This window comes from Argiope bruennichi, chromosome 7 (assembly GCF_947563725.1).
Source record: "Argiope bruennichi chromosome 7, qqArgBrue1.1, whole genome shotgun sequence".
NCBI classification, from domain to species: Eukaryota; Metazoa; Arthropoda; class Arachnida; order Araneae; family Araneidae; genus Argiope; species Argiope bruennichi.
In genome coordinates this window covers 104288396-104308183 of record NC_079157.1, presented here as the reverse complement: position 1 = coordinate 104308183, position 19788 = coordinate 104288396, and the positions used below count along the sequence as shown (strand labels likewise).

At 43.9% G+C, this 19788-nt stretch overlaps 92 non-coding genes across 92 annotated transcripts; all 92 read left to right on the top strand.

Moving 5' to 3' along the window:
- The first annotated feature begins 142 nt into the window (after window positions 1-142).
- On the top strand, window positions 143-215 carry Trnak-uuu (transfer RNA lysine (anticodon UUU)). The gene has a single exon. It is a non-coding gene; the product is annotated as a tRNA-Lys (tRNA).
- A 115-nt stretch (window positions 216-330) lies between these two features.
- Window positions 331-403, top strand: Trnak-uuu (transfer RNA lysine (anticodon UUU)). The gene has a single exon. It is a non-coding gene; the product is annotated as a tRNA-Lys (tRNA).
- Window positions 404-518: 115 nt separating this feature from the next.
- Trnak-uuu (transfer RNA lysine (anticodon UUU)) lies at window positions 519-591 on the top strand. Its single transcript has one exon. It is a non-coding gene; the product is annotated as a tRNA-Lys (tRNA).
- A 114-nt stretch (window positions 592-705) lies between these two features.
- On the top strand, window positions 706-778 carry Trnak-uuu (transfer RNA lysine (anticodon UUU)). Its single transcript has one exon. It is a non-coding gene; the product is annotated as a tRNA-Lys (tRNA).
- Window positions 779-893: 115 nt separating this feature from the next.
- Trnak-uuu (transfer RNA lysine (anticodon UUU)) lies at window positions 894-966 on the top strand. Its single transcript has one exon. It is a non-coding gene; the product is annotated as a tRNA-Lys (tRNA).
- Window positions 967-1831: 865 nt separating this feature from the next.
- Trnak-uuu (transfer RNA lysine (anticodon UUU)) lies at window positions 1832-1904 on the top strand. The gene has a single exon. It is a non-coding gene; the product is annotated as a tRNA-Lys (tRNA).
- Window positions 1905-2019: 115 nt separating this feature from the next.
- Window positions 2020-2092, top strand: Trnak-uuu (transfer RNA lysine (anticodon UUU)). Its single transcript has one exon. It is a non-coding gene; the product is annotated as a tRNA-Lys (tRNA).
- A 115-nt stretch (window positions 2093-2207) lies between these two features.
- On the top strand, window positions 2208-2280 carry Trnak-uuu (transfer RNA lysine (anticodon UUU)). The gene has a single exon. It is a non-coding gene; the product is annotated as a tRNA-Lys (tRNA).
- Window positions 2281-2395: 115 nt separating this feature from the next.
- On the top strand, window positions 2396-2468 carry Trnak-uuu (transfer RNA lysine (anticodon UUU)). Its single transcript has one exon. It is a non-coding gene; the product is annotated as a tRNA-Lys (tRNA).
- Window positions 2469-2771: 303 nt separating this feature from the next.
- Window positions 2772-2844, top strand: Trnak-uuu (transfer RNA lysine (anticodon UUU)). Its single transcript has one exon. It is a non-coding gene; the product is annotated as a tRNA-Lys (tRNA).
- Window positions 2845-2959: 115 nt separating this feature from the next.
- Window positions 2960-3032, top strand: Trnak-uuu (transfer RNA lysine (anticodon UUU)). The gene has a single exon. It is a non-coding gene; the product is annotated as a tRNA-Lys (tRNA).
- A 115-nt stretch (window positions 3033-3147) lies between these two features.
- Window positions 3148-3220, top strand: Trnak-uuu (transfer RNA lysine (anticodon UUU)). Its single transcript has one exon. It is a non-coding gene; the product is annotated as a tRNA-Lys (tRNA).
- Window positions 3221-3335: 115 nt separating this feature from the next.
- Window positions 3336-3408, top strand: Trnak-uuu (transfer RNA lysine (anticodon UUU)). Its single transcript has one exon. It is a non-coding gene; the product is annotated as a tRNA-Lys (tRNA).
- Window positions 3409-3523: 115 nt separating this feature from the next.
- On the top strand, window positions 3524-3596 carry Trnak-uuu (transfer RNA lysine (anticodon UUU)). The gene has a single exon. It is a non-coding gene; the product is annotated as a tRNA-Lys (tRNA).
- Window positions 3597-3711: 115 nt separating this feature from the next.
- Trnak-uuu (transfer RNA lysine (anticodon UUU)) lies at window positions 3712-3784 on the top strand. The gene has a single exon. It is a non-coding gene; the product is annotated as a tRNA-Lys (tRNA).
- Window positions 3785-3899: 115 nt separating this feature from the next.
- Window positions 3900-3972, top strand: Trnak-uuu (transfer RNA lysine (anticodon UUU)). The gene has a single exon. It is a non-coding gene; the product is annotated as a tRNA-Lys (tRNA).
- A 115-nt stretch (window positions 3973-4087) lies between these two features.
- Trnak-uuu (transfer RNA lysine (anticodon UUU)) lies at window positions 4088-4160 on the top strand. Its single transcript has one exon. It is a non-coding gene; the product is annotated as a tRNA-Lys (tRNA).
- Window positions 4161-4274: 114 nt separating this feature from the next.
- On the top strand, window positions 4275-4347 carry Trnak-uuu (transfer RNA lysine (anticodon UUU)). The gene has a single exon. It is a non-coding gene; the product is annotated as a tRNA-Lys (tRNA).
- A 115-nt stretch (window positions 4348-4462) lies between these two features.
- On the top strand, window positions 4463-4535 carry Trnak-uuu (transfer RNA lysine (anticodon UUU)). The gene has a single exon. It is a non-coding gene; the product is annotated as a tRNA-Lys (tRNA).
- A 115-nt stretch (window positions 4536-4650) lies between these two features.
- Window positions 4651-4723, top strand: Trnak-uuu (transfer RNA lysine (anticodon UUU)). The gene has a single exon. It is a non-coding gene; the product is annotated as a tRNA-Lys (tRNA).
- Window positions 4724-4838: 115 nt separating this feature from the next.
- Trnak-uuu (transfer RNA lysine (anticodon UUU)) lies at window positions 4839-4911 on the top strand. The gene has a single exon. It is a non-coding gene; the product is annotated as a tRNA-Lys (tRNA).
- A 115-nt stretch (window positions 4912-5026) lies between these two features.
- Window positions 5027-5099, top strand: Trnak-uuu (transfer RNA lysine (anticodon UUU)). Its single transcript has one exon. It is a non-coding gene; the product is annotated as a tRNA-Lys (tRNA).
- A 303-nt stretch (window positions 5100-5402) lies between these two features.
- On the top strand, window positions 5403-5475 carry Trnak-uuu (transfer RNA lysine (anticodon UUU)). Its single transcript has one exon. It is a non-coding gene; the product is annotated as a tRNA-Lys (tRNA).
- A 115-nt stretch (window positions 5476-5590) lies between these two features.
- Window positions 5591-5663, top strand: Trnak-uuu (transfer RNA lysine (anticodon UUU)). The gene has a single exon. It is a non-coding gene; the product is annotated as a tRNA-Lys (tRNA).
- Window positions 5664-5778: 115 nt separating this feature from the next.
- Trnak-uuu (transfer RNA lysine (anticodon UUU)) lies at window positions 5779-5851 on the top strand. The gene has a single exon. It is a non-coding gene; the product is annotated as a tRNA-Lys (tRNA).
- A 116-nt stretch (window positions 5852-5967) lies between these two features.
- On the top strand, window positions 5968-6040 carry Trnak-uuu (transfer RNA lysine (anticodon UUU)). The gene has a single exon. It is a non-coding gene; the product is annotated as a tRNA-Lys (tRNA).
- Window positions 6041-6155: 115 nt separating this feature from the next.
- Window positions 6156-6228, top strand: Trnak-uuu (transfer RNA lysine (anticodon UUU)). Its single transcript has one exon. It is a non-coding gene; the product is annotated as a tRNA-Lys (tRNA).
- A 115-nt stretch (window positions 6229-6343) lies between these two features.
- Window positions 6344-6416, top strand: Trnak-uuu (transfer RNA lysine (anticodon UUU)). The gene has a single exon. It is a non-coding gene; the product is annotated as a tRNA-Lys (tRNA).
- A 115-nt stretch (window positions 6417-6531) lies between these two features.
- Window positions 6532-6604, top strand: Trnak-uuu (transfer RNA lysine (anticodon UUU)). Its single transcript has one exon. It is a non-coding gene; the product is annotated as a tRNA-Lys (tRNA).
- Window positions 6605-6719: 115 nt separating this feature from the next.
- Window positions 6720-6792, top strand: Trnak-uuu (transfer RNA lysine (anticodon UUU)). Its single transcript has one exon. It is a non-coding gene; the product is annotated as a tRNA-Lys (tRNA).
- Window positions 6793-6907: 115 nt separating this feature from the next.
- Trnak-uuu (transfer RNA lysine (anticodon UUU)) lies at window positions 6908-6980 on the top strand. Its single transcript has one exon. It is a non-coding gene; the product is annotated as a tRNA-Lys (tRNA).
- A 115-nt stretch (window positions 6981-7095) lies between these two features.
- Trnak-uuu (transfer RNA lysine (anticodon UUU)) lies at window positions 7096-7168 on the top strand. The gene has a single exon. It is a non-coding gene; the product is annotated as a tRNA-Lys (tRNA).
- A 302-nt stretch (window positions 7169-7470) lies between these two features.
- Window positions 7471-7543, top strand: Trnak-uuu (transfer RNA lysine (anticodon UUU)). The gene has a single exon. It is a non-coding gene; the product is annotated as a tRNA-Lys (tRNA).
- Window positions 7544-7658: 115 nt separating this feature from the next.
- Trnak-uuu (transfer RNA lysine (anticodon UUU)) lies at window positions 7659-7731 on the top strand. Its single transcript has one exon. It is a non-coding gene; the product is annotated as a tRNA-Lys (tRNA).
- A 115-nt stretch (window positions 7732-7846) lies between these two features.
- Trnak-uuu (transfer RNA lysine (anticodon UUU)) lies at window positions 7847-7919 on the top strand. The gene has a single exon. It is a non-coding gene; the product is annotated as a tRNA-Lys (tRNA).
- A 115-nt stretch (window positions 7920-8034) lies between these two features.
- On the top strand, window positions 8035-8107 carry Trnak-uuu (transfer RNA lysine (anticodon UUU)). Its single transcript has one exon. It is a non-coding gene; the product is annotated as a tRNA-Lys (tRNA).
- A 303-nt stretch (window positions 8108-8410) lies between these two features.
- On the top strand, window positions 8411-8483 carry Trnak-uuu (transfer RNA lysine (anticodon UUU)). Its single transcript has one exon. It is a non-coding gene; the product is annotated as a tRNA-Lys (tRNA).
- Window positions 8484-8598: 115 nt separating this feature from the next.
- On the top strand, window positions 8599-8671 carry Trnak-uuu (transfer RNA lysine (anticodon UUU)). Its single transcript has one exon. It is a non-coding gene; the product is annotated as a tRNA-Lys (tRNA).
- A 115-nt stretch (window positions 8672-8786) lies between these two features.
- Window positions 8787-8859, top strand: Trnak-uuu (transfer RNA lysine (anticodon UUU)). Its single transcript has one exon. It is a non-coding gene; the product is annotated as a tRNA-Lys (tRNA).
- Window positions 8860-8974: 115 nt separating this feature from the next.
- Trnak-uuu (transfer RNA lysine (anticodon UUU)) lies at window positions 8975-9047 on the top strand. The gene has a single exon. It is a non-coding gene; the product is annotated as a tRNA-Lys (tRNA).
- A 115-nt stretch (window positions 9048-9162) lies between these two features.
- On the top strand, window positions 9163-9235 carry Trnak-uuu (transfer RNA lysine (anticodon UUU)). Its single transcript has one exon. It is a non-coding gene; the product is annotated as a tRNA-Lys (tRNA).
- Window positions 9236-9350: 115 nt separating this feature from the next.
- Trnak-uuu (transfer RNA lysine (anticodon UUU)) lies at window positions 9351-9423 on the top strand. Its single transcript has one exon. It is a non-coding gene; the product is annotated as a tRNA-Lys (tRNA).
- A 115-nt stretch (window positions 9424-9538) lies between these two features.
- Window positions 9539-9611, top strand: Trnak-uuu (transfer RNA lysine (anticodon UUU)). The gene has a single exon. It is a non-coding gene; the product is annotated as a tRNA-Lys (tRNA).
- A 115-nt stretch (window positions 9612-9726) lies between these two features.
- Trnak-uuu (transfer RNA lysine (anticodon UUU)) lies at window positions 9727-9799 on the top strand. Its single transcript has one exon. It is a non-coding gene; the product is annotated as a tRNA-Lys (tRNA).
- Window positions 9800-9914: 115 nt separating this feature from the next.
- On the top strand, window positions 9915-9987 carry Trnak-uuu (transfer RNA lysine (anticodon UUU)). The gene has a single exon. It is a non-coding gene; the product is annotated as a tRNA-Lys (tRNA).
- A 115-nt stretch (window positions 9988-10102) lies between these two features.
- Window positions 10103-10175, top strand: Trnak-uuu (transfer RNA lysine (anticodon UUU)). Its single transcript has one exon. It is a non-coding gene; the product is annotated as a tRNA-Lys (tRNA).
- Window positions 10176-10290: 115 nt separating this feature from the next.
- Trnak-uuu (transfer RNA lysine (anticodon UUU)) lies at window positions 10291-10363 on the top strand. The gene has a single exon. It is a non-coding gene; the product is annotated as a tRNA-Lys (tRNA).
- A 115-nt stretch (window positions 10364-10478) lies between these two features.
- Window positions 10479-10551, top strand: Trnak-uuu (transfer RNA lysine (anticodon UUU)). Its single transcript has one exon. It is a non-coding gene; the product is annotated as a tRNA-Lys (tRNA).
- Window positions 10552-10666: 115 nt separating this feature from the next.
- Window positions 10667-10739, top strand: Trnak-uuu (transfer RNA lysine (anticodon UUU)). The gene has a single exon. It is a non-coding gene; the product is annotated as a tRNA-Lys (tRNA).
- A 303-nt stretch (window positions 10740-11042) lies between these two features.
- Trnak-uuu (transfer RNA lysine (anticodon UUU)) lies at window positions 11043-11115 on the top strand. The gene has a single exon. It is a non-coding gene; the product is annotated as a tRNA-Lys (tRNA).
- Window positions 11116-11230: 115 nt separating this feature from the next.
- Window positions 11231-11303, top strand: Trnak-uuu (transfer RNA lysine (anticodon UUU)). Its single transcript has one exon. It is a non-coding gene; the product is annotated as a tRNA-Lys (tRNA).
- A 115-nt stretch (window positions 11304-11418) lies between these two features.
- Window positions 11419-11491, top strand: Trnak-uuu (transfer RNA lysine (anticodon UUU)). The gene has a single exon. It is a non-coding gene; the product is annotated as a tRNA-Lys (tRNA).
- Window positions 11492-11606: 115 nt separating this feature from the next.
- On the top strand, window positions 11607-11679 carry Trnak-uuu (transfer RNA lysine (anticodon UUU)). Its single transcript has one exon. It is a non-coding gene; the product is annotated as a tRNA-Lys (tRNA).
- A 115-nt stretch (window positions 11680-11794) lies between these two features.
- On the top strand, window positions 11795-11867 carry Trnak-uuu (transfer RNA lysine (anticodon UUU)). The gene has a single exon. It is a non-coding gene; the product is annotated as a tRNA-Lys (tRNA).
- A 115-nt stretch (window positions 11868-11982) lies between these two features.
- Trnak-uuu (transfer RNA lysine (anticodon UUU)) lies at window positions 11983-12055 on the top strand. The gene has a single exon. It is a non-coding gene; the product is annotated as a tRNA-Lys (tRNA).
- A 115-nt stretch (window positions 12056-12170) lies between these two features.
- On the top strand, window positions 12171-12243 carry Trnak-uuu (transfer RNA lysine (anticodon UUU)). Its single transcript has one exon. It is a non-coding gene; the product is annotated as a tRNA-Lys (tRNA).
- Window positions 12244-12358: 115 nt separating this feature from the next.
- Window positions 12359-12431, top strand: Trnak-uuu (transfer RNA lysine (anticodon UUU)). Its single transcript has one exon. It is a non-coding gene; the product is annotated as a tRNA-Lys (tRNA).
- A 115-nt stretch (window positions 12432-12546) lies between these two features.
- Trnak-uuu (transfer RNA lysine (anticodon UUU)) lies at window positions 12547-12619 on the top strand. Its single transcript has one exon. It is a non-coding gene; the product is annotated as a tRNA-Lys (tRNA).
- A 115-nt stretch (window positions 12620-12734) lies between these two features.
- Trnak-uuu (transfer RNA lysine (anticodon UUU)) lies at window positions 12735-12807 on the top strand. Its single transcript has one exon. It is a non-coding gene; the product is annotated as a tRNA-Lys (tRNA).
- A 302-nt stretch (window positions 12808-13109) lies between these two features.
- Window positions 13110-13182, top strand: Trnak-uuu (transfer RNA lysine (anticodon UUU)). Its single transcript has one exon. It is a non-coding gene; the product is annotated as a tRNA-Lys (tRNA).
- Window positions 13183-13297: 115 nt separating this feature from the next.
- Window positions 13298-13370, top strand: Trnak-uuu (transfer RNA lysine (anticodon UUU)). The gene has a single exon. It is a non-coding gene; the product is annotated as a tRNA-Lys (tRNA).
- Window positions 13371-13485: 115 nt separating this feature from the next.
- On the top strand, window positions 13486-13558 carry Trnak-uuu (transfer RNA lysine (anticodon UUU)). The gene has a single exon. It is a non-coding gene; the product is annotated as a tRNA-Lys (tRNA).
- Window positions 13559-13673: 115 nt separating this feature from the next.
- On the top strand, window positions 13674-13746 carry Trnak-uuu (transfer RNA lysine (anticodon UUU)). Its single transcript has one exon. It is a non-coding gene; the product is annotated as a tRNA-Lys (tRNA).
- Window positions 13747-14049: 303 nt separating this feature from the next.
- Window positions 14050-14122, top strand: Trnak-uuu (transfer RNA lysine (anticodon UUU)). Its single transcript has one exon. It is a non-coding gene; the product is annotated as a tRNA-Lys (tRNA).
- Window positions 14123-14238: 116 nt separating this feature from the next.
- Window positions 14239-14311, top strand: Trnak-uuu (transfer RNA lysine (anticodon UUU)). The gene has a single exon. It is a non-coding gene; the product is annotated as a tRNA-Lys (tRNA).
- Window positions 14312-14426: 115 nt separating this feature from the next.
- Trnak-uuu (transfer RNA lysine (anticodon UUU)) lies at window positions 14427-14499 on the top strand. The gene has a single exon. It is a non-coding gene; the product is annotated as a tRNA-Lys (tRNA).
- A 115-nt stretch (window positions 14500-14614) lies between these two features.
- Trnak-uuu (transfer RNA lysine (anticodon UUU)) lies at window positions 14615-14687 on the top strand. The gene has a single exon. It is a non-coding gene; the product is annotated as a tRNA-Lys (tRNA).
- A 115-nt stretch (window positions 14688-14802) lies between these two features.
- On the top strand, window positions 14803-14875 carry Trnak-uuu (transfer RNA lysine (anticodon UUU)). Its single transcript has one exon. It is a non-coding gene; the product is annotated as a tRNA-Lys (tRNA).
- Window positions 14876-14990: 115 nt separating this feature from the next.
- Window positions 14991-15063, top strand: Trnak-uuu (transfer RNA lysine (anticodon UUU)). Its single transcript has one exon. It is a non-coding gene; the product is annotated as a tRNA-Lys (tRNA).
- A 115-nt stretch (window positions 15064-15178) lies between these two features.
- Trnak-uuu (transfer RNA lysine (anticodon UUU)) lies at window positions 15179-15251 on the top strand. Its single transcript has one exon. It is a non-coding gene; the product is annotated as a tRNA-Lys (tRNA).
- A 115-nt stretch (window positions 15252-15366) lies between these two features.
- Window positions 15367-15439, top strand: Trnak-uuu (transfer RNA lysine (anticodon UUU)). The gene has a single exon. It is a non-coding gene; the product is annotated as a tRNA-Lys (tRNA).
- A 115-nt stretch (window positions 15440-15554) lies between these two features.
- Trnak-uuu (transfer RNA lysine (anticodon UUU)) lies at window positions 15555-15627 on the top strand. The gene has a single exon. It is a non-coding gene; the product is annotated as a tRNA-Lys (tRNA).
- Window positions 15628-15742: 115 nt separating this feature from the next.
- On the top strand, window positions 15743-15815 carry Trnak-uuu (transfer RNA lysine (anticodon UUU)). Its single transcript has one exon. It is a non-coding gene; the product is annotated as a tRNA-Lys (tRNA).
- A 115-nt stretch (window positions 15816-15930) lies between these two features.
- Trnak-uuu (transfer RNA lysine (anticodon UUU)) lies at window positions 15931-16003 on the top strand. Its single transcript has one exon. It is a non-coding gene; the product is annotated as a tRNA-Lys (tRNA).
- A 114-nt stretch (window positions 16004-16117) lies between these two features.
- Window positions 16118-16190, top strand: Trnak-uuu (transfer RNA lysine (anticodon UUU)). The gene has a single exon. It is a non-coding gene; the product is annotated as a tRNA-Lys (tRNA).
- Window positions 16191-16305: 115 nt separating this feature from the next.
- Trnak-uuu (transfer RNA lysine (anticodon UUU)) lies at window positions 16306-16378 on the top strand. The gene has a single exon. It is a non-coding gene; the product is annotated as a tRNA-Lys (tRNA).
- A 115-nt stretch (window positions 16379-16493) lies between these two features.
- On the top strand, window positions 16494-16566 carry Trnak-uuu (transfer RNA lysine (anticodon UUU)). Its single transcript has one exon. It is a non-coding gene; the product is annotated as a tRNA-Lys (tRNA).
- A 115-nt stretch (window positions 16567-16681) lies between these two features.
- Trnak-uuu (transfer RNA lysine (anticodon UUU)) lies at window positions 16682-16754 on the top strand. Its single transcript has one exon. It is a non-coding gene; the product is annotated as a tRNA-Lys (tRNA).
- A 115-nt stretch (window positions 16755-16869) lies between these two features.
- Trnak-uuu (transfer RNA lysine (anticodon UUU)) lies at window positions 16870-16942 on the top strand. Its single transcript has one exon. It is a non-coding gene; the product is annotated as a tRNA-Lys (tRNA).
- Window positions 16943-17057: 115 nt separating this feature from the next.
- Trnak-uuu (transfer RNA lysine (anticodon UUU)) lies at window positions 17058-17130 on the top strand. Its single transcript has one exon. It is a non-coding gene; the product is annotated as a tRNA-Lys (tRNA).
- A 115-nt stretch (window positions 17131-17245) lies between these two features.
- Trnak-uuu (transfer RNA lysine (anticodon UUU)) lies at window positions 17246-17318 on the top strand. Its single transcript has one exon. It is a non-coding gene; the product is annotated as a tRNA-Lys (tRNA).
- Window positions 17319-17433: 115 nt separating this feature from the next.
- Trnak-uuu (transfer RNA lysine (anticodon UUU)) lies at window positions 17434-17506 on the top strand. The gene has a single exon. It is a non-coding gene; the product is annotated as a tRNA-Lys (tRNA).
- A 114-nt stretch (window positions 17507-17620) lies between these two features.
- On the top strand, window positions 17621-17693 carry Trnak-uuu (transfer RNA lysine (anticodon UUU)). The gene has a single exon. It is a non-coding gene; the product is annotated as a tRNA-Lys (tRNA).
- A 115-nt stretch (window positions 17694-17808) lies between these two features.
- On the top strand, window positions 17809-17881 carry Trnak-uuu (transfer RNA lysine (anticodon UUU)). The gene has a single exon. It is a non-coding gene; the product is annotated as a tRNA-Lys (tRNA).
- Window positions 17882-18184: 303 nt separating this feature from the next.
- Window positions 18185-18257, top strand: Trnae-uuc (transfer RNA glutamic acid (anticodon UUC)). Its single transcript has one exon. It is a non-coding gene; the product is annotated as a tRNA-Glu (tRNA).
- A 115-nt stretch (window positions 18258-18372) lies between these two features.
- Trnae-uuc (transfer RNA glutamic acid (anticodon UUC)) lies at window positions 18373-18445 on the top strand. The gene has a single exon. It is a non-coding gene; the product is annotated as a tRNA-Glu (tRNA).
- Window positions 18446-18561: 116 nt separating this feature from the next.
- On the top strand, window positions 18562-18634 carry Trnak-uuu (transfer RNA lysine (anticodon UUU)). Its single transcript has one exon. It is a non-coding gene; the product is annotated as a tRNA-Lys (tRNA).
- A 115-nt stretch (window positions 18635-18749) lies between these two features.
- Trnak-uuu (transfer RNA lysine (anticodon UUU)) lies at window positions 18750-18822 on the top strand. The gene has a single exon. It is a non-coding gene; the product is annotated as a tRNA-Lys (tRNA).
- Window positions 18823-18937: 115 nt separating this feature from the next.
- Trnak-uuu (transfer RNA lysine (anticodon UUU)) lies at window positions 18938-19010 on the top strand. The gene has a single exon. It is a non-coding gene; the product is annotated as a tRNA-Lys (tRNA).
- Window positions 19011-19125: 115 nt separating this feature from the next.
- Trnak-uuu (transfer RNA lysine (anticodon UUU)) lies at window positions 19126-19198 on the top strand. The gene has a single exon. It is a non-coding gene; the product is annotated as a tRNA-Lys (tRNA).
- A 115-nt stretch (window positions 19199-19313) lies between these two features.
- Window positions 19314-19386, top strand: Trnak-uuu (transfer RNA lysine (anticodon UUU)). The gene has a single exon. It is a non-coding gene; the product is annotated as a tRNA-Lys (tRNA).
- Window positions 19387-19689: 303 nt separating this feature from the next.
- On the top strand, window positions 19690-19762 carry Trnak-uuu (transfer RNA lysine (anticodon UUU)). Its single transcript has one exon. It is a non-coding gene; the product is annotated as a tRNA-Lys (tRNA).
- The last annotated feature ends 26 nt before the right edge of the window (window positions 19763-19788 follow it).

The window sequence follows — 19788 nt, the reverse complement described above, 5'->3', positions numbered from 1 at the left end:
TCCAGGGTTCGAGTCCCTGTTCGGGAAGTAGGTCACTTTTTAAAGAAGGCTCATGTAAATTACTTTTTCTATTTTTTTTCCACATATATCCCTTTCCAAAGAGTACTCGAAACCGCAAAATTTGTAATCAAAAGGTCACCGAGCCCGGAGAGCTCAGTCGGTAGAGCGTTAGGCTTTTAACCTAACGGTCCAGGGTTCGAGTCCCTGTTCGGGCGGCAGGTCACTTTTTAAAGAAGGCTCATGTAAATTACTTTTTCTATTTTTTTTCCACATATATCCCTATCCCAAGAGTACTCGAAACCGCAAAATTTGTAATCAAAAGGTCACCGAGCCCGGATAGCTCAGTCGGTAGAGCGTTAGGCTTTTAACCTAACGGTCCAGGGTTCGAGTCCCTGTTCGGGCGGCAGGTCACTTTTTAAAGAAGGCTCATGTAAATTACTTTTTCTATTTTTTTCCCACATATATCCCTATCCCAAGAGTACTCGAAACCGCAAAATTTGTAATCAAAAGGTCACCGAGCCCGGATAGCTCAGTCGGTAGAGCGTTAGGCTTTTAACCTAACGGTCCAGGGTTCGAGTCCCTGTTCGGGCGGCAGGTCACTTTTTTAAGAAGGCTCATGTAAATTACTTTTTCTATTTTTTTCCACATATATCCCTATCCCAAGAGTACTCGAAACCGTAAAATTTGTAATCAAGAGGTCACCGAGCCCGGATAGCTCAGTCGGTAGAGCGTTAGGCTTTTAACCTAACGGTCCAGGGTTCGAGTCCCTGTTCGGGCGGCAGGTCACTTTTTAAAGAAGGCTCATGAAAATTACATTTTCTATTTTTTTTCCACATATATCCCTATCCCAAGAGTACTCGAAACCGCAAAATTTGTAATCAAAAGGTCACCGAGCCCGGATAGCTCAGTCGGTAGAGCGTTAGGCTTTTAACCTAACGGTCCAGGGTTCGAGTCCCTGTTCGGGCGGCAGGTCACTTTTTAAAGAAGGCTCATGTAAATTGCATTTTCTATTTTTTTCCCACATATATCCCTATCCCAAGAGTACTCGAAACCGCAAAATTTGTAATCAAAAGGTCACCGATCCCGGATAGCTCAGTCGGTAGAGCGTAAAGCTTTTAACCTAACGGTCCAGGGTTCGAGGCCCTGTTCGGGTGGCAGGTCACTTTTTAAAGAAGGCTCATGTAAATTACTTTTTCTATTTTTTTTCCACATATATCCCATCCCAAGAGTACACGAAAACGTAAAATTTGTAATCGGAAGGTCACCGAACTCGGATAGCTTAGTCGGTATAGCGTTAGGCTTTTAACATAACGGTCCAATGTTCGAGTCCCTGTTCGGGCGGCCGGTCACTTTTTAAAGAAGGCTCATGTAAATTACATTTTCTATTTTTTTTCCACATATATCCCTATCCCAAGAGTACTCGAAACCGCAAAATTTGTAATCAAAAGGTCACCGAGCCCGGATAGCTCAGTCGGTAGAGCGTTAGGCTTTTAACCTAACGGTCCAGGGTTCGAGTCCCTAATCGAGCGGCAGGTCACTTTTTAAAGAAGGCTCATGTAAATTACTTTTTCTATTTTTTTTCCACATATATCCCTATCCCAAGAGTACTCGAAACCGCAAAATTTGTAATCAAGCGGTCACCGAGCCCAGATAGCTCAGTCGCTACAGCGTTAGGCTTTTAACCTAACGGTCCAGGGTTCGAGTCCCTGTTCGGGCGGCAGGACACGTTTTAAAGAAGGCTCATGTAAATTACTTTTTCTATTTTTTTGCACATATATCCCTGTCCCAAGAGTACTCGAAACCGTAAAATTTGTAATCAAAAGGTCACCGAGCCCGGATAGCTCAGTCGGTAGAGCGTTAGGCTTTTAACCTAACGGTCCAGGGTTCGAGTCCCTGTTCGGGCGGCAGGTCACTTTTTAAAGAAGGCTCATGAAAATTACATTTTCTATTTTTTTTCCACATATATCCCTATCCCAAGAGTACTCGAAACCGCAAAATTTTTAATCAAGCGGTCACCGAGCCCGGATAGCTCAGTCGGTAGAGCGTTAGGCTTTTAACCTAACTGTCCAGGGTTCGAGTCCCTGTTTGGGTGGCAGGTCACTTTTTAAAGAAGGCTCATGTAAATTACATTTTCTATTTTTTTACCACATATATCCCTATCCCAAGAGTACTCGAAACCGCAAAATTTGTAATCAAAAATTCACCGAGCCCGGATAGCTCAGTCGGTAGAGCGTTAGGCGTTTAACCTAACGGTCCAGGGTTCGAGTCCCTGTTCGGGCGGCAGGTCACTTTTTAAAGAAGGCTCATGTAAATTACTTTTTCTATTTTTTTTCCACATATATCCCTATCCCAAGAGTACTCGAAACCGCAAAATTTGTAATCAAAAGGCCACCGAGCCCGGATAGCTCAGTCGGTAGAGCGTTAGGCTTTTAACCTAACGGTCCAGGGTTCGAGTCCCTGTTCGGGCGGCAGGACACTTTTTAAAGAAGGCTCATGTAAATTACTTTTTCTATTTTTTTTCCACATATATCCCTATCCCAAAAGTACTCGAAACCGCAAAATTTGTAATCAAGAGGTCACCGAGCCCGGGTAGCTCAGTCGGTATAGCGTTAGGCTTTTAACCTAACGGTCCAGGGTTCGAGTCCCTGTTCGGGCGGCAGGACACTTTTAAAAAAAGGCTCATGTAAATTACTTTTTCTATTTTTTTTCCACATATATCCCTATCCCAAGAGTACTCGAAACCGCAAAATTTGTAATCAATAGGTCACCGAGCCCGGATAGCTCAGTCGGTAGAGCGTTAGGCTTTTAACCTAACGGTCCAGGGTTTGAGTCCCTGTTCGGGCGGCAGGTCACTTTTTTAAGAATTCTCATGTAAATTACTTTTTCTATTTTTTCCCCACATATATCCCTATCCCAAGAGTACTCGAAACCGCAAAATTTGTAATCAGAAGGTCCCCGAGCCCGGATAGCTCAGTCGGTAGAGCGTTAGGCTTTTAACCTAATGGTCCAGGGTTCGAGTCCCTGTTCGGGCGGCAGGTCACTTTTTAAAGAAGGCTCATGTAAATTACATTTTCTATTTTTTTTTCACATATATCCCTATCCCAAGAGTACTCGGAACCGCAAAATTTGTAATCAAAAGGTCACCGAGCCCGGATAGCTCAGTCGGTAGAGCGTTAGGCTTTTAACCTAACGGTCCAGGGTTCGAGTCCCTGTTCGGGCCGCAGGTCACTTTTTAAAGAAGGCTCATGTAAATTAAATTTTCTATTTTTTTTCCACATATATCCCTATCCCAAGAGTACTCGAAACCGCAAAATTTGTAATCAAAAGGTCACCGAGCCCGGATAGCTCAGTCGGTAGAGCGTTAGGCTTTTAACCTAACGGTCCAGGGTTCGAGTCCCTGTTCGGGCGGCAGGTCACTTTTTAAAGAAGGCTCATGTAAATTACTTTTTCTATTTTTTTTCCACATATATCCCTATCCCAAGAGTACTCGAAACCGCAAAATTTGTAATCAAAAGGTCACCGAGCCCGGATAGCTCAGTCGGTAGAGCGTTAGGCTTTTAACCTAACGGTCCAGGGTTCGAGTCCCGGTTCGGGCGGCAGGTCACTTTTTAAAGAAGGCTCATGTAAATTACATTTTCTATTTTTTTTCCACATATATCCCTATCCCAAGAGTACTCGGAACCGCAAAATTTGTAATCAAAAGGTCACCGAGCCCGGATAGCTCAGTCGGTAGAGCGTTAGGCTTTTAACCTAACGGTCCAGGGTTCGAGTCCCGGTTCGGGCGGCAGGTCCCTTTTTAAAGAAGGCTCATGTAAATTACATTTTCTATTTTTTTTCCACATATATCCCTATCCCAAGAGTACTCGGAACCGCAAAATTTGTAATCAAAAGGTCACCGAGCCCGGATAGCTCAGTCGGTAGAGCGTTAGGCTTTTAACCTAACGGTCCAGGGTTCGAGTCCCTGTTCGGGCCGCAGGTCACTTTTTAAAGAAGGCTCATGTAAATTACATTTTCTATTTTTTTTCCACATATATCCCTATCCCAAGAGTACTCGAAACCGCAAAATTTGTAATCAAAAGGTCACCGAGCCCGGATAGCTCAGTCGGTAGAGCGTTAGGCTTTTATCCTAACGGTCCAGGGTTCGAGTCCCTGTTCGGGCGCAGGTCACTTTTTAAAGAAGGCTCATGTAAATTACTTTTTCTATTTTTTTTCCACATATATCCCTATCCCAAGAGTACTCGAAACCGCAAAATTTGTAATCAAAAGGTCACCGAGCCCGGATAGCTCAGTCGGTAGAGCGTTAGGCTTTTCACCTAACGGTCCAGGGTTCGAGTCCCTGTTCGGGCGGCAGGTCACTTTTTTAAGAAGGCTCATGTAAATTACTTTTTCTATTTTTTCCCCACATATATCCCTATCCCAAGAGTACTCGAAACCGCAAAATTTGTAATCAGAAGGTCCCCGAGCCCGGATAGCTCAGTCGGTAGAGCGTTAGGCTTTTAACCTAATGGTCCAGGGTTCGAGTCCCTGTTCGGGCGGCAGGTCACTTTTTAAAGAAGGCTCATGTAAATTACATTTTCTATTTTTTTTCCACATATATCCCTATCCCAAGAGTACTCGGAACCGCAAAATTTGTAATCAAAAGGTCACCGAGCCCGGATAGCTCAGTCGGTAGAGCGTTAGGCTTTTAACCTAACGGTCCAGGGTTCGAGTCCCTGTTCGGGCCGCAGGTCACTTTTTAAAGAAGGCTCATGTAAATTAAATTTTCTATTTTTTTTCCACATATATCCCTATCCCAAGAGTACTCGAAAACGCAAAATTTGTAATCAAAAGGTCACCGAGCCCGGATAGCTCAGTCGGTAGAGCGTTAGGCTTTTAACCTAACGGTCCAGGGTTCGAGTCCCTGTTCGGGCGGCAGGTCACTTTTTAAAGAAGGCTCATGTAAATTACTTTTTCTATTTTTTTTCCACATATATCCCTATCCCAAGAGTACTCGAAACCGCAAAATTTGTAATCAAAAGGTCACCGAGCCCGGATAGCTCAGTCGGTAGAGCGTTAGGCTTTTAACCTAACGGTCCAGGGTTCGAGTCCCTGTTCGGGCGGCAGGTCACTTTTTAAAGAAGGCTCATGAAAATTACATTTTCTATTTTTTTTCCACATATATCCCTATCCCAAGAGTACTCGAAACCGCAAAATTTTTAATCAAGCGGTCACCGAGCCAGGATAGCTCAGTCGGTAGAGCGTTAGGCTTTTAACCTAACTGTCCAGTGTTCGAGTCCCTGTTCGGGTGGCAGGTCACTTTTTAAAGAAGGCTCATGTAAATTACATATTCTATTTTTTTACCACATATATCCCTATCCCAAGAGTACTCGAAACCGCAAAATTTGTAATCAAAAATTCACCGAGCCCGGATAGCTCAGTCGGTAGAGCGTTAGGCTTTTAACCTAACGGTCCAGGGTTCGAGTCCCTGTTCGGGCGGCAGGTCACTTTTTAAAGAAGGCTCATGTAAATTACTTTTTCTATTTTTTTTCCACATATATCCCTATCCCAAGAGTACTCGAAACCGCAAAATTTGTAATCAAAAGGCCACCGAGCCCGGATAGCTCAGTCGGTAGAGCGTTAGGCTTTTAACCTAACGGTCCAGGGTTCGAGTCCCTGTTCGGGCGGCAGGACACTTTTTAAAGAAGGCTCATGTAAATTACTTTTTCTATTTTTTTTCCACATATATCCCTATCCCAAAAGTACTCGAAACCGCAAAATTTGTAATCAAGAGGTCACCGAGCCCGGATAGCTCAGTCGGTATAGCGTTAGGCTTTTAACCTAACGGTCCAGGGTTCGAGTCCCTGTTCGGGCGGCAGGACACTTTTAAAAAAAAGGCTCATGTAAATTACTTTTTCTATTTTTTTTCCACATATATCCCTATCCCAAGAGTACTCGAAACCGCAAAATTTGTAATCAATAGGTCACCGAGCCCGGATAGCTCAGTCGGTAGAGCGTTAGGCTTTTAACCTAACGGTCCAGGGTTCGAGTCCCTGTTCGGGCGGCAGGTCACTTTTTTAAGAATTCTCATGTAAATTACTTTTTCTATTTTTTCCCCACATATATCCCTATCCCAAGAGTACTCGAAACCGCAAAATTTGTAATCAGAAGGTCCCCGAGCCCGGATAGCTCAGTCGGTAGAGCGTTAGGCTTTTAACCTAATGGTCCAGGGTTCGAGTCCCTGTTCGGGCGGCAGGTCACTTTTTAAAGAAGGCTCATGTAAATTACATTTTCTATTTTTTTTCCACATATATCCCTATCCCAAGAGTACTCGGAACCGCAAAATTTGTAATCAAAAGGTCACCGAGCCCGGATAGCTCAGTCGGTAGAGCGTTAGGCTTTTAACCTAACAGTCCAGGGTTCGAGTCCCTGTTCGGGCCGCAGGTCACTTTTTAAAGAAGGCTCATGTAAATTAAATTTTCTATTTTTTTTCCACATATATCCCTATCCCAAGAGTACTCGAAACCGCAAAATTTGTAATCAAAAGGTCACCGAGCCCGGATAGCTCAGTCGGTAGAGCGTTAGGCTTTTAACCTAACGGTCCAGGGTTCGAGTCCCTGTTCGGGCGGCAGGTCACTTTTTAAAGAAGGCTCATGTAAATTACTTTTTCTATTTTTTTTCCACATATATCCCTATCCCAAGAGTACTCGAAACCGCAAAATTTGTAATCAAAAGGTCACCGAGCCCGGATAGCTCAGTCGGTAGAGCGTTAGGCTTTTAACCTAACGGTCCAGGGTTCGAGTCCCGGTTCGGGCGGCAGGTCACTTTTTAAAGAAGGCTCATGTAAATTACATTTTCTATTTTTTTTCCACATATATCCCTATCCCAAGAGTACTCGGAACCGCAAAATTTGTAATCAAAAGGTCACCGAGCCCGGATAGCTCAGTCGGTAGAGCGTTAGGCTTTTAACCTAACAGTCCAGGGTTCGAGTCCCTGTTCGGGCCGCAGGTCACTTTTTAAAGAAGGCTCATGTAAATTACATTTTCTATTTTTTTTCCACATATATCCCTATCCCAAGAGTACTCGAAACCGCAAAATTTGTAATCAAAAGGTCACCGAGCCCGGATAGCTCAGTCGGTAGAGCGTTAGGCTTTTATCCTAACGGTCCAGGGTTCGAGTCCCTGTTCGGGCGCAGGTCACTTTTTATAGAAGGCTCATGTAAATTACTTTTTCTATTTTTTTTCCACATATATCCCTATCCCAAGAGTACTCGAAACCGCAAAATTTGTAATCAAAAGGTCACCGAGCCCGGATAGCTCAGTCGGTAGAGCGTTAGACTTTTCACCTAACGGTCCAGGGTTCGAGTCCCTGTTCGGGCGGCAGGTCACTTTTTTAAGAATTCTCATGTAAATTACTTTTTCTATTTTTTCCCCACATATATCCCTATCCCAAGAGTACTCGAAACCGCAAAATTTGTAATCAGAAGGTCCCCGAGCCCGGATAGCTCAGTCGGTAGAGCGTTAGGCTTTTAACCTAATGGTCCAGGGTTCGAGTCCCTGTTCGGGCGGCAGGTCACTTTTTAAAGAAGGCTCATGTAAATTACATTTTCTATTTTTTTTCCACATATATCCCTATCCCAAGAGTACTCGGAACCGCAAAATTTGTAATCAAAAGGTCACCGAGCCCGGATAGCTCAGTCGGTAGAGCGTTAGGCTTTTAACCTAACGGTCCAGGGTTCGAGTCCCTGTTCGGGCCGCAGGTCACTTTTTAAAGAAGGCTCATGTAAATTAAATTTTCTATTTTTTTTCCACATATATCCCTATCCCAAGAGTACTCGAAACCGCAAAATTTGTAATCAAAAGGTCACCGAGCCCGGATAGCTCAGTCGGTAGAGCGTTAGGCTTTTAACCTAACGGTCCAGGGTTCGAGTCCCTGTTCGGGCGGCAGGTCACTTTTTAAAGAAGGCTCATGTAAATTACTTTTTCTATTTTTTTTCCACATATATCCCTATCCCAAGAGTACTCGAAACCGCAAAATTTGTAATCAAAAGGTCACCGAGCCCGGATAGCTCAGTCGGTAGAGCGTTAGGCTTTTAACCTAACGGTCCAGGGTTCGAGTCCCTGTTCGGGCGGCAGGTCACTTTTTAAAGAAGGCTCATGAAAATTACATTTTCTATTTTTTTTCCACATATATCCCTATCCCAAGAGTACTCGAAACCGCAAAATTTTTAATCAAGCGGTCACCGAGCCAGGATAGCTCAGTCGGTAGAGCGTTAGGCTTTTAACCTAACTGTCCAGTGTTCGAGTCCCTGTTCGGGTGGCAGGTCACTTTTTAAAGAAGGCTCATGTAAATTACATTTTCTATTTTTTTACCACATATATCCCTATCCCAAGAGTACTCGAAACCGCAAAATTTGTAATCAAAAATTCACCGAGCCCGGATAGCTCAGTCGGTAGAGCGTTAGGCTTTTAACCTAACGGTCCAGGGTTCGAGTCCCTGTTCGGGCGGCAGGTCACTTTTTAAAGAAGGCTCATGTAAATTACTTTTTCTATTTTTTTTCCACATATATCCCTATCCCAAGAGTACTCGAAACCGCAAAATTTGTAATCAAAAGGCCACCGAGCCCGGATAGCTCAGTCGGTAGAGCGTTAGGCTTTTAACCTAACGGTCCAGGGTTCGAGTCCCTGTTCGGGCGGCAGGACACTTTTTAAAGAAGGCTCATGTAAATTACTTTTTCTATTTTTTTTCCACATATATCCCTATCCCAAAAGTACTCGAAACCGCAAAATTTGTAATCAAGAGGTCACCGAGCCCGGATAGCTCAGTCGGTATAGCGTTAGGCTTTTAACCTAACGGTCCAGGGTTCGAGTCCCTGTTCGGGCGGCAGGACACTTTTAAAAAAAGGCTCATGTAAATTACTTTTTCTATTTTTTTTCCACATATATCCCTATCCCAAGAGTACTCGAAACCGCAAATTTTGTAATCAATAGGTCACCGAGCCCGGATAGCTCAGTCGGTAGAGCGTTAGGCTTTTAACCTAACGGTCCAGGGTTCGAGTCCCTGTTCGGGCGGCAGGTCACTTTTTTAAGAATTCTCATGTAAATTACTTTTTCTATTTTTTCCCCACATATATCCCTATCCCAAGAGTACTCGAAACCGCAAAATTTGTAATCAGAAGGTCCCCGAGCCCGGATAGCTCAGTCGGTAGAGCGTTAGGCTTTTAACCTAATGGTCCAGGGTTCGAGTCCCTGTTCGGGCGGCAGGTCACTTTTTAAAGAAGGCTCATGTAAATTACATTTTCTATTTTTTTTCCACATATATCCCTATCCCAAGAGTACTCGGAACCGCAAAATTTGTAATCAAAAGGTCACCGAGCCCGGATAGCTCAGTCGGTAGAGCGTTAGGCTTTTAACCTAACGGTCCAGGGTTCGAGTCCCTGTTCGGGCCGCAGGTCACTTTTTAAAGAAGGCTCATGTAAATTAAATTTTCTATTTTTTTTCCACATATATCCCTATCCCAAGAGTACTCGAAACCGCAAAATTTGTAATCAAAAGGTCACCGAGCCCGGATAGCTCAGTCGGTAGAGCGTTAGGCTTTTAACCTAACGGTCCAGGGTTCGAGTCCCTGTTCGGGCGGCAGGTCACTTTTTAAAGAAGGCTCATGTAAATTACTTTTTCTATTTTTTTTCCACATATATCCCTATCCCAAGAGTACTCGAAACCGCAAAATTTGTAATCAAAAGGTCACCGAGCCCGGATAGCTCAGTCGGTAGAGCGTTAGGCTTTTAACCTAACGGTCCAGGGTTCGAGTCCCGGTTCGGGCGGCAGGTCACTTTTTAAAGAAGGCTCATGTAAATTACTTTTTCTATTTTTTTTCCACATATATCCCTATCCCAAGAGTACTCGAAACCGCAAAATTTGTAATCAATAGATCAACGAGCCCGGATAGCTCAGTCGGTAGAGCGTTAGGCTTTTAATCTAACGGTCCAGGGTTCGAATCCCTGTTCGGGCGGCAGGTCCCTTTTTAAAGAAGGCTCATGTAAATTACATTTTCTATTTTTTTTCCACATATATCTCTATCCCAAGAGTACTCGGAACCGCAAAATTTGTAATCAAAAGGTCACCGAGCCCGGATAGCTCAGTCGGTAGAGCGTTAGGCTTTTAACCTAACGGTCCAGGGTTCGAGTCCCTGTTCGGGCCGCAGGTCACTTTTTTAAGAATTCTCATGTAAATTACTTTTTCTATTTTTTCCCCACATATATCCCTATCCCAAGAGTACTCGAAACCGCAAAATTTGTAATCAGAAGGTCCCCGAGCCCGGATAGCTCAGTCGGTAGAGCGTTAGGCTTTTAACCTAATGGTCCAGGGTTCGAGTCCCTGTTCGGGCGGCAGGTCACTTTTTAAAGAAGGCTCATGTAAATTAAATTTTCTATTTTTTTTCCACATATATCCCTATCCCAAGAGTACTCGAAACCGCAAAATTTGTAATCAAAAGGTCACCGAGCCCGGATAGCTCAGTCGGTAGAGCGTTAGGCTTTTAACCTAACGGTCCAGGGTTCGAGTCCCTGTTCGGGCGGCAGGTCACTTTTTAAAGAAGGCTCATGTAAATTACTTTTTCTATTTTTTTTCCACATATATCCCTATCCCAAGAGTACTCGAAACCGCAAAATTTGTAATCAAAAGGTCACCGAGCCCGGATAGCTCAGTCGGTAGAGCGTTAGGCTTTTAACCTAACGGTCCAGGGTTCGAGTCCCTGTTCGGGCGGCAGGTCACTTTTTAAAGAAGGCTCATGAAAATTACATTTTCTATTTTTTTTCCACATATATCCCTATCCCAAGAGTACTCGAAACCGCAAAATTTTTAATCAAGCGGTCACCGAGCCAGGATAGCTCAGTCGGTAGAGCGTTAGGCTTTTAACCTAACTGTCCAGTGTTCGAGTCCCTGTTCGGGTGGCAGGTCACTTTTTAAAGAAGGCTCATGTAAATTACATTTTCTATTTTTTTACCACATATATCCCTATCCCAAGAGTACTCGAAACCGCAAAATTTGTAATCAAAAATTCACCGAGCCCGGATAGCTCAGTCGGTAGAGCGTTAGGCTTTTAACCTAACGGTCCAGGGTTCGAGTCCCTGTTCGGGCGGCAGGTCACTTTTTAAAGAAGGCTCATGTAAATTACTTTTTCTATTTTTTTTCCACATATATCCCTATCCCAAGAGTACTCGAAACCGCAAAATTTGTAATCAAAAGGCCACCGAGCCCGGATAGCTCAGTCGGTAGAGCGTTAGGCTTTTAACCTAACGGTCCAGGGTTCGAGTCCCTGTTCGGGCGGCAGGACACTTTTTAAAGAAGGCTCATGTAAATTACTTTTTCTATTTTTTTTCCACATATATCCCTATCCCAAAAGTACTCGAAACCGCAAAATTTGTAATCAAGAGGTCACCGAGCCCGGATAGCTCAGTCGGTATAGCGTTAGGCTTTTAACCTAACGGTCCAGGGTTCGAGTCCCTGTTCGGGCGGCAGGACACTTTTAAAAAAAGGCTCATGTAAATTACTTTTTCTATTTTTTTTCCACATATATCCCTATCCCAAGAGTACTCGAAACCGCAAAATTTGTAATCAATAGGTCACCGAGCCCGGATAGCTCAGTCGGTAGAGCGTTAGGCTTTTAACCTAACGGTCCAGGGTTCGAGTCCCTGTTCGGGCGGCAGGTCACTTTTTTAAGAATTCTCATGTAAATTACTTTTTCTATTTTTTCCCCACATATATCCCTATCCCAAGAGTACTCGAAACCGCAAAATTTGTAATCAGAAGGTCCCCGAGCCCGGATAGCTCAGTCGGTAGAGCGTTAGGCTTTTAACCTAATGGTCCAGGGTTCGAGTCCCTGTTCGGGCGGCAGGTCACTTTTTAAAGAAGGCTCATGTAAATTACATTTTCTATTTTTTTTCCACATATATCCCTATCCCAAGAGTACTCGGAACCGCAAAATTTGTAATCAAAAGGTCACCGAGCCCGGATAGCTCAGTCGGTAGAGCGTTAGGCTTTTAACCTAACAGTCCAGGGTTCGAGTCCCTGTTCGGGCCGCAGGTCACTTTTTAAAGAAGGCTCATGTAAATTAAATTTTCTATTTTTTTTCCACATATATCCCTATCCCAAGAGTACTCGAAACCGCAAAATTTGTAATCAAAAGGTCACCGAGCCCGGATAGCTCAGTCGGTAGAGCGTTAGGCTTTTAACCTAACGGTCCAGGGTTCGAGTCCCTGTTCGGGCGGCAGGTCACTTTTTAAAGAAGGCTCATGTAAATTACTTTTTCTATTTTTTTTCCACATATATCCCTATCCCAAGAGTACTCGAAACCGCAAAATTTGTAATCAAAAGGTCACCGAGCCCGGATAGCTCAGTCGGTAGAGCGTTAGGCTTTTAACCTAACGGTCCAGGGTTCGAGTCCCGGTTCGGGCGGCAGGTCACTTTTTAAAGAAGGCTCATGTAAATTACATTTTCTATTTTTTTTCCACATATATCCCTATCCCAAGAGTACTCGGAACCGCAAAATTTGTAATCAAAAGGTCACCGAGCCCGGATAGCTCAGTCGGTAGAGCGTTAGGCTTTTAACCTAACAGTCCAGGGTTCGAGTCCCTGTTCGGGCCGCAGGTCACTTTTTAAAGAAGGCTCATGTAAATTACATTTTCTATTTTTTTTCCACATATATCCCTATCCCAAGAGTACTCGAAACCGCAAAATTTGTAATCAAAAGGTCACCGAGCCCGGATAGCTCAGTCGGTAGAGCGTTAGGCTTTTATCCTAACGGTCCAGGGTTCGAGTCCCTGTTCGGGCGCAGGTCACTTTTTATAGAAGGCTCATGTAAATTACTTTTTCTATTTTTTTTCCACATATATCCCTATCCCAAGAGTACTCGAAACCGCAAAATTTGTAATCAAAAGGTCACCGAGCCCGGATAGCTCAGTCGGTAGAGCGTTAGACTTTTCACCTAACGGTCCAGGGTTCGAGTCCCTGTTCGGGCGGCAGGTCACTTTTTTAAGAATTCTCATGTAAATTACTTTTTCTATTTTTTCCCCACATATATCCCTATCCCAAGAGTACTCGAAACCGCAAAATTTGTAATCAGAAGGTCCCCGAGCCCGGATAGCTCAGTCGGTAGAGCGTTAGGCTTTTAACCTAATGGTCCAGGGTTCGAGTCCCTGTTCGGGCGGCAGGTCACTTTTTAAAGAAGGCTCATGTAAATTACATTTTCTATTTTTTTTCCACATATATCCCTATCCCAAGAGTACTCGGAACCGCAAAATTTGTAATCAAAAGGTCACCGAGCCCGGATAGCTCAGTCGGTAGAGCGTTAGGCTTTTAACCTAACGGTCCAGGGTTCGAGTCCCTGTTCGGGCCGCAGGTCACTTTTTAAAGAAGGCTCATGTAAATTAAATTTTCTATTTTTTTTCCACATATATCCCTATCCCAAGAGTACTCGAAACCGCAAAATTTGTAATCAAAAGGTCACCGAGCCCGGATAGCTCAGTCGGTAGAGCGTTAGGCTTTTAACCTAACGGTCCAGGGTTCGAGTCCCTGTTCGGGCGGCAGGTCACTTTTTAAAGAAGGCTCATGTAAATTACTTTTTCTATTTTTTTTCCACATATATCCCTATCCCAAGAGTACTCGAAACCGCAAAATTTGTAATCAAAAGGTCACCGAGCCCGGATAGCTCAGTCGGTAGAGCGTTAGGCTTTTAACCTAACGGTCCAGGGTTCGAGTCCCTGTTCGGGCGGCAGGTCACTTTTTAAAGAAGGCTCATGAAAATTACATTTTCTATTTTTTTTCCACATATATCCCTATCCCAAGAGTACTCGAAACCGCAAAATTTTTAATCAAGCGGTCACCGAGCCAGGATAGCTCAGTCGGTAGAGCGTTAGGCTTTTAACCTAACTGTCCAGTGTTCGAGTCCCTGTTCGGGTGGCAGGTCACTTTTTAAAGAAGGCTCATGTAAATTACATTTTCTATTTTTTTACCACATATATCCCTATCCCAAGAGTACTCGAAACCGCAAAATTTGTAATCAAAAATTCACCGAGCCCGGATAGCTCAGTCGGTAGAGCGTTAGGCTTTTAACCTAACGGTCCAGGGTTCGAGTCCCTGTTCGGGCGGCAGGTCACTTTTTAAAGAAGGCTCATGTAAATTACTTTTTCTATTTTTTTTTCCACATATATCCCTATCCCAAGAGTACTCGAAACCGCAAAATTTGTAATCAAAAGGCCACCGAGCCCGGATAGCTCAGTCGGTAGAGCGTTAGGCTTTTAACCTAACGGTCCAGGGTTCGAGTCCCTGTTCGGGCGGCAGGACACTTTTTAAAGAAGGCTCATGTAAATTACTTTTTCTATTTTTTTTCCACATATATCCCTATCCCAAAAGTACTCGAAACCGCAAAATTTGTAATCAAGAGGTCACCGAGCCCGGATAGCTCAGTCGGTATAGCGTTAGGCTTTTAACCTAACGGTCCAGGGTTCGAGTCCCTGTTCGGGCGGCAGGACACTTTTAAAAAAAGGCTCATGTAAATTACTTTTTCTATTTTTTTTCCACATATATCCCTATCCCAAGAGTACTCGAAACCGCAAAATTTGTAATCAATAGGTCACCGAGCCCGGATAGCTCAGTCGGTAGAGCGTTAGGCTTTTAACCTAACGGTCCAGGGTTCGAGTCCCTGTTCGGGCGGCAGGTCACTTTTTTAAGAATTCTCATGTAAATTACTTTTTCTATTTTTTCCCCACATATATCCCTATCCCAAGAGTACTCGAAACCGCAAAATTTGTAATCAGAAGGTCCCCGAGCCCGGATAGCTCAGTCGGTAGAGCGTTAGGCTTTTAACCTAATGGTCCAGGGTTCGAGTCCCTGTTCGGGCGGCAGGTCACTTTTTAAAGAAGGCTCATGTAAATTACATTTTCTATTTTTTTTCCACATATATCCCTATCCCAAGAGTACTCGGAACCGCAAAATTTGTAATCAAAAGGTCACCGAGCCCGGATAGCTCAGTCGGTAGAGCGTTAGGCTTTTAACCTAACGGTCCAGGGTTCGAGTCCCTGTTCGGGCCGCAGGTCACTTTTTAAAGAAGGCTCATGTAAATTAAATTTTCTATTTTTTTTCCACATATATCCCTATCCCAAGAGTACTCGAAACCGCAAAATTTGTAATCAAAAGGTCACCGAGCCCGGATAGCTCAGTCGGTAGAGCGTTAGGCTTTTAACCTAACGGTCCAGGGTTCGAGTCCCTGTTCGGGCGGCAGGTCACTTTTTAAAGAAGGCTCATGTAAATTACTTTTTCTATTTTTTTTCCACATATATCCCTATCCCAAGAGTACTCGAAACCGCAAAATTTGTAATCAAAAGGTCACCGAGCCCGGATAGCTCAGTCGGTAGAGCGTTAGGCTTTTAACCTAACGGTCCAGGGTTCGAGTCCCGGTTCGGGCGGCAGGTCACTTTTTAAAGAAGGCTCATGTAAATTACTTTTTCTATTTTTTTTCCACATATATCCCTATCCCAAGAGTACTCGAAACCGCAAAATTTGTAATCAATAGATCAACGAGCCCGGATAGCTCAGTCGGTAGAGCGTTAGGCTTTTAATCTAACGGTCCAGGGTTCGAATCCCTGTTCGGGCGGCAGGTCACTTTTTAAAGAAGGCTCATGTAAATTACATTTTCTATTTTTTTTCCACATATATCCCTATCCCAAGAGTACTCGGAACCGCTAAATTTGTAATCAAAAGGTCACCGAGCCCGGATAGCTCAGTCGGTAGAGCGTTAGGCTTTTAACCTAACGGTCCAGGGTTCGAGTCCCTGTTCGGGCCGCAGGTCACTTTTTAAAGAAGGCTCATGTAAATTACATTTTCTATTTTTTTTCCACATATATCCCTATCCCAAGAGTACTCGAAACCGCAAAATTTGTAATCAAAAGGTCACCGAGCCCGGATAGCTCAGTCGGTAGAGCGTTAGGCTTTTATCCTAACGGTCCAGGGTTCGAGTCCCTGTTCGGGCGCAGGTCACTTTTTAAAGAAGGCTCATGTAAATTACTTTTTCTATTTTTTTTCCACATATATCCCTATCCCAAGAGTACTCGAAACCGCAAAATTTGTAATCAAAAGGTCACCGAGCCCGGATAGCTCAGTCGGTAGAGCGTTAGGCTTTTCACCTAACGGTCCAGGGTTCGAGTCCCTGTTCGGGCGGCAGGTCACTTTTTTAAGAATTCTCATGTAAATTACTTTTTCTATTTTTTCCCCACATATATCCCTATCCCAAGAGTACTCGAAACCGCAAAATTTGTAATCAGAAGGTCCCCGAGCCCGGATAGCTCAGTCGGTAGAGCGTTAGGCTTTTAACCTAATGGTCCAGGGTTCGAGTCCCTGTTCGGGCGGCAGGTCACTTTTTAAAGAAGGCTCATGTAAATTACATTTTCTATTTTTTTTCCACATATATCCCTATCCCAAGAGTACTCGGAACCGCAAAATTTGTAATCAAAAGGTCACCGAGCCCGGATAGCTCAGTCGGTAGAGCGTTAGGCTTTTAACCTAACGGTCCAGGGTTCGAGTCCCTGTTCGGGCCGCCGGTCACTTTTTAAAGAAGGCTCATGTAAATTAAATTTTCTATTTTTTTTCCACATATATCCCTATCCCAAGAGTACTCGAAACCGCAAAATTTGTAATCAAAAGGTCACCGAGCCCGGATAGCTCAGTCGGTAGAGCGTTAGGCTTTTAACCTAACGGTCCAGGGTTCGAATCCCTGTTCGGGCGGCAGGTCACTTTTTAAAGAAGGCTCATGTAAATTACTTTTTCTATTTTTTTTCCACATATATCCCTATCCCAAGAGTACTCGAAACCGCAAAATTTGTAATTAAAAGGTCACCGAGCCCGGATAGCTCAGTCGGTAGAGCGTTAGGCTTTTAACCTAACGGTCCAGGGTTCGAGTCCCGGTTCGGGCGGCAGGTCACTTTTTAAAGAAGGCTCATGTAAATTACTTTTTCTATTTTTTTTCCACATATATCCCTATCCCAAGAGTACTCGAAACCGCAAAATTTTTAATCAATAGATCAACGAGCCCGGATAGCTCAGTCGGTAGAGCGTTAGGCTTTTAATCTAACGGTCCAGGGTTCGAATCCCTGTTCGGGCGGCAGGTCACTTTTTAAAGAAGGCTCATGTAAATTACATTTTCTATTTTTTTTCCACATATATCCCTATCCCAAGAGTACTCGGAACCGCAAAATTTGTAATCAAAAGGTCACCGAGCCCGGATAGCTCAGTCGGTAGAGCGTTAGGCTTTTAACCTAACGGTCCAGGGTTCGAGTCCCTGTTCGGGCCGCAGGTCACTTTTTAAAGAAGGCTCATGTAAATTACATTTTCTATTTTTTTTCCACATATATCCCTATCCCAAGAGTACTCGAAACCGCAAAATTTGTAATCAAAAGGTCACCGAGCCCGGATAGCTCAGTCGGTAGAGCGTTAGGCTTTTATCCTAACGGTCCAGGGTTCGAGTCCCTGTTCGGGCGCAGGTCACTTTTTAAAGAAGGCTCATGTAAATTACTTTTTCTATTTTTTTTCCACATATATCCCTATCCCAAGAGTACTCGAAACCGCAAAATTTGTAATCAAAAGGTCACCGAGCCCGGATAGCTCAGTCGGTAGAGCGTTAGGCTTTTCACCTAACGGTCCAGGGTTCGAGTCCCTGTTCGGGCGGCAGGTCACTTTTTAAAGAAGGCTCATGTAAATTACTTTTTCTATTTTTTTTCCACATATATCCCTATCCCAAGAGTACTCGAAACCGCAAAATTTGTAATCAATAGATCAACGAACCCGGATAGCTCAGTCGGTAGAGCGTTAGGCTTTTAACCTAACGGTCCAGGGTTCGAGTCCCTGTTCGGGCGGCAGGTCACTTTTTTAAGAAGGCTCATGTAAATTACTTTTTCTATTTTTTTCCCACATATATCCCTATCCCAAGAGTACTCGAAACCGTAAAATTTGTAATCAAGAGGTCACCGAGCCCGGATAGCTCAGTCGGTAGAGCGTTAGACTTTTAACTTAACGGTCCAGGGTTCGAGTCCCTGTTCGGGCGGCAGGTCGCTCTTGAAAGAAGGCTAATGAAAATTACATTTTCCATTTTTTTTCCACATATATCCCTATCTCAAGAGTACTCGAAACCGCAAAATTTGTAATCAAGAGGTCAGCGAGCACGGATAGTTCAGTCGGTAGAGCGTTAGGCTTTCAACCTAACGGTCCAGGGTTCGAGTCCCTGTTCGGGCGGCAGGTCACTTTTTAAAGAAGGCTCATGTAAATTACTTTTTATATTTTTTTTCCACATATATCCCTATCCCAAGAGTACTCGAAACCGTAAAATTTGTAATCAAGAGGTCACCGAGCACGAATAGTTCAGTCGGTAGAGCGTTAGGCTTTCAACCTAACGGTCCAGGGTTCGAGTCCCTGTTCGGGCGGCAGGTCACTTTTTAAAGAAGGCTCATGTAAATTACTTTTTCTATTTTTTTTTAAACATATATCCCTATCCCAAGAGTACTCGAAACCGCAAAATTTGTAATCAAAAGGTCACCGAGCACGGATAGCTCAGTCGGTAGAGCGTTAGGCTTTTAACCTAACGGTCCAGGGTTCGAGTCCCTGTTCGGGCGGCAGGTCACTTTTTTAAGAAGGCTCATGTAAATTACTTTTTCTATTTTTTTTCCACATATATCCCTATCCCAAGAGTACTCGAAACCGTAAAATTTGTAATCAAGAGGTCACCGAGCCCGGATAGCTCAGTCGGTAGAGCGTTAAGCTTTTAACCTAACGGTCCAGGGTTCGAGTCCCTGTTCGGGCGGCAGGTCACTTTTTAAAGAAGGCTCATGAAAAATACATTTTCTATTTTTTTTCCACATATATCCCTATCCCAAGAGTACTCGAAACCGCAAAATTTGTAATCAAAAGGTCACCGAGCCCGGATAGCTCAGTCGGTAGAGCATTAGGCTTTTAACCTAACGGTCCAGGGTTCGAGTCCCTGTTCGGGCGGCAGGTCACTTTTTAAAGAAGGCTCATGTAAATTACATTTTCTATTTTTTTTCCACATATATCCCTATCCCAAGAGTACTCGAAACCGCAAAATTTGTAATCAAAAGGTCACCGAGCCCGGATAGCTCAGTCGGTAGAGCGTTAGGCTTTTAACCTAACTGTCCAGGGTTCGAGTCCCTGTTCGGGTGGCAGGACACTTTTTAAAGAAGGCTCATGTAAATTACATTTTCTATTTTTTTACCACATATATCCCTATCCCAAGAGTACTCGAAACCGCAAAATTTGTAATCAAAAGGTCACCGAGCCCGGATAGCTCAGTCGGTAGAGCGTTAGGCTTTTAACCTAACGGTCTAGGGTTCGAGTCCCTGTTCGGGCGGCAGGTCACTTTTTAAAGAAGGTTCATGTAAATTACTTTTTCTATTTTTTTTCCACATATATCCCTATCCCAAGAGTACTCGAAACCGCAAAATTTGTAATCAAAAGGTCACCGATCCCGGATAGCTCAGTCGGTAGAGCGTAAGGCTTTTAACCTAACGGTCCAGGGTTCGAGTCCCTGTTCGGGCGGCAGGTCAATTTTTAAAGAAGGCTAATGTAAATTACTTTATCTATTTTTTTTCCACATATATCCCTATCCCAAGAGTACTCGAAACCGCAAAATTTGTAATCAAAAGGCCACCGAGCCCGGATAGCTCAGTCGGTAGAGCGTTAGGCTTTTAACCTAACGGTCCAGGGTTCGAGTCCCTGTTCGGGCGGCAGGTTACTTTTTTAAGAAGGCTCA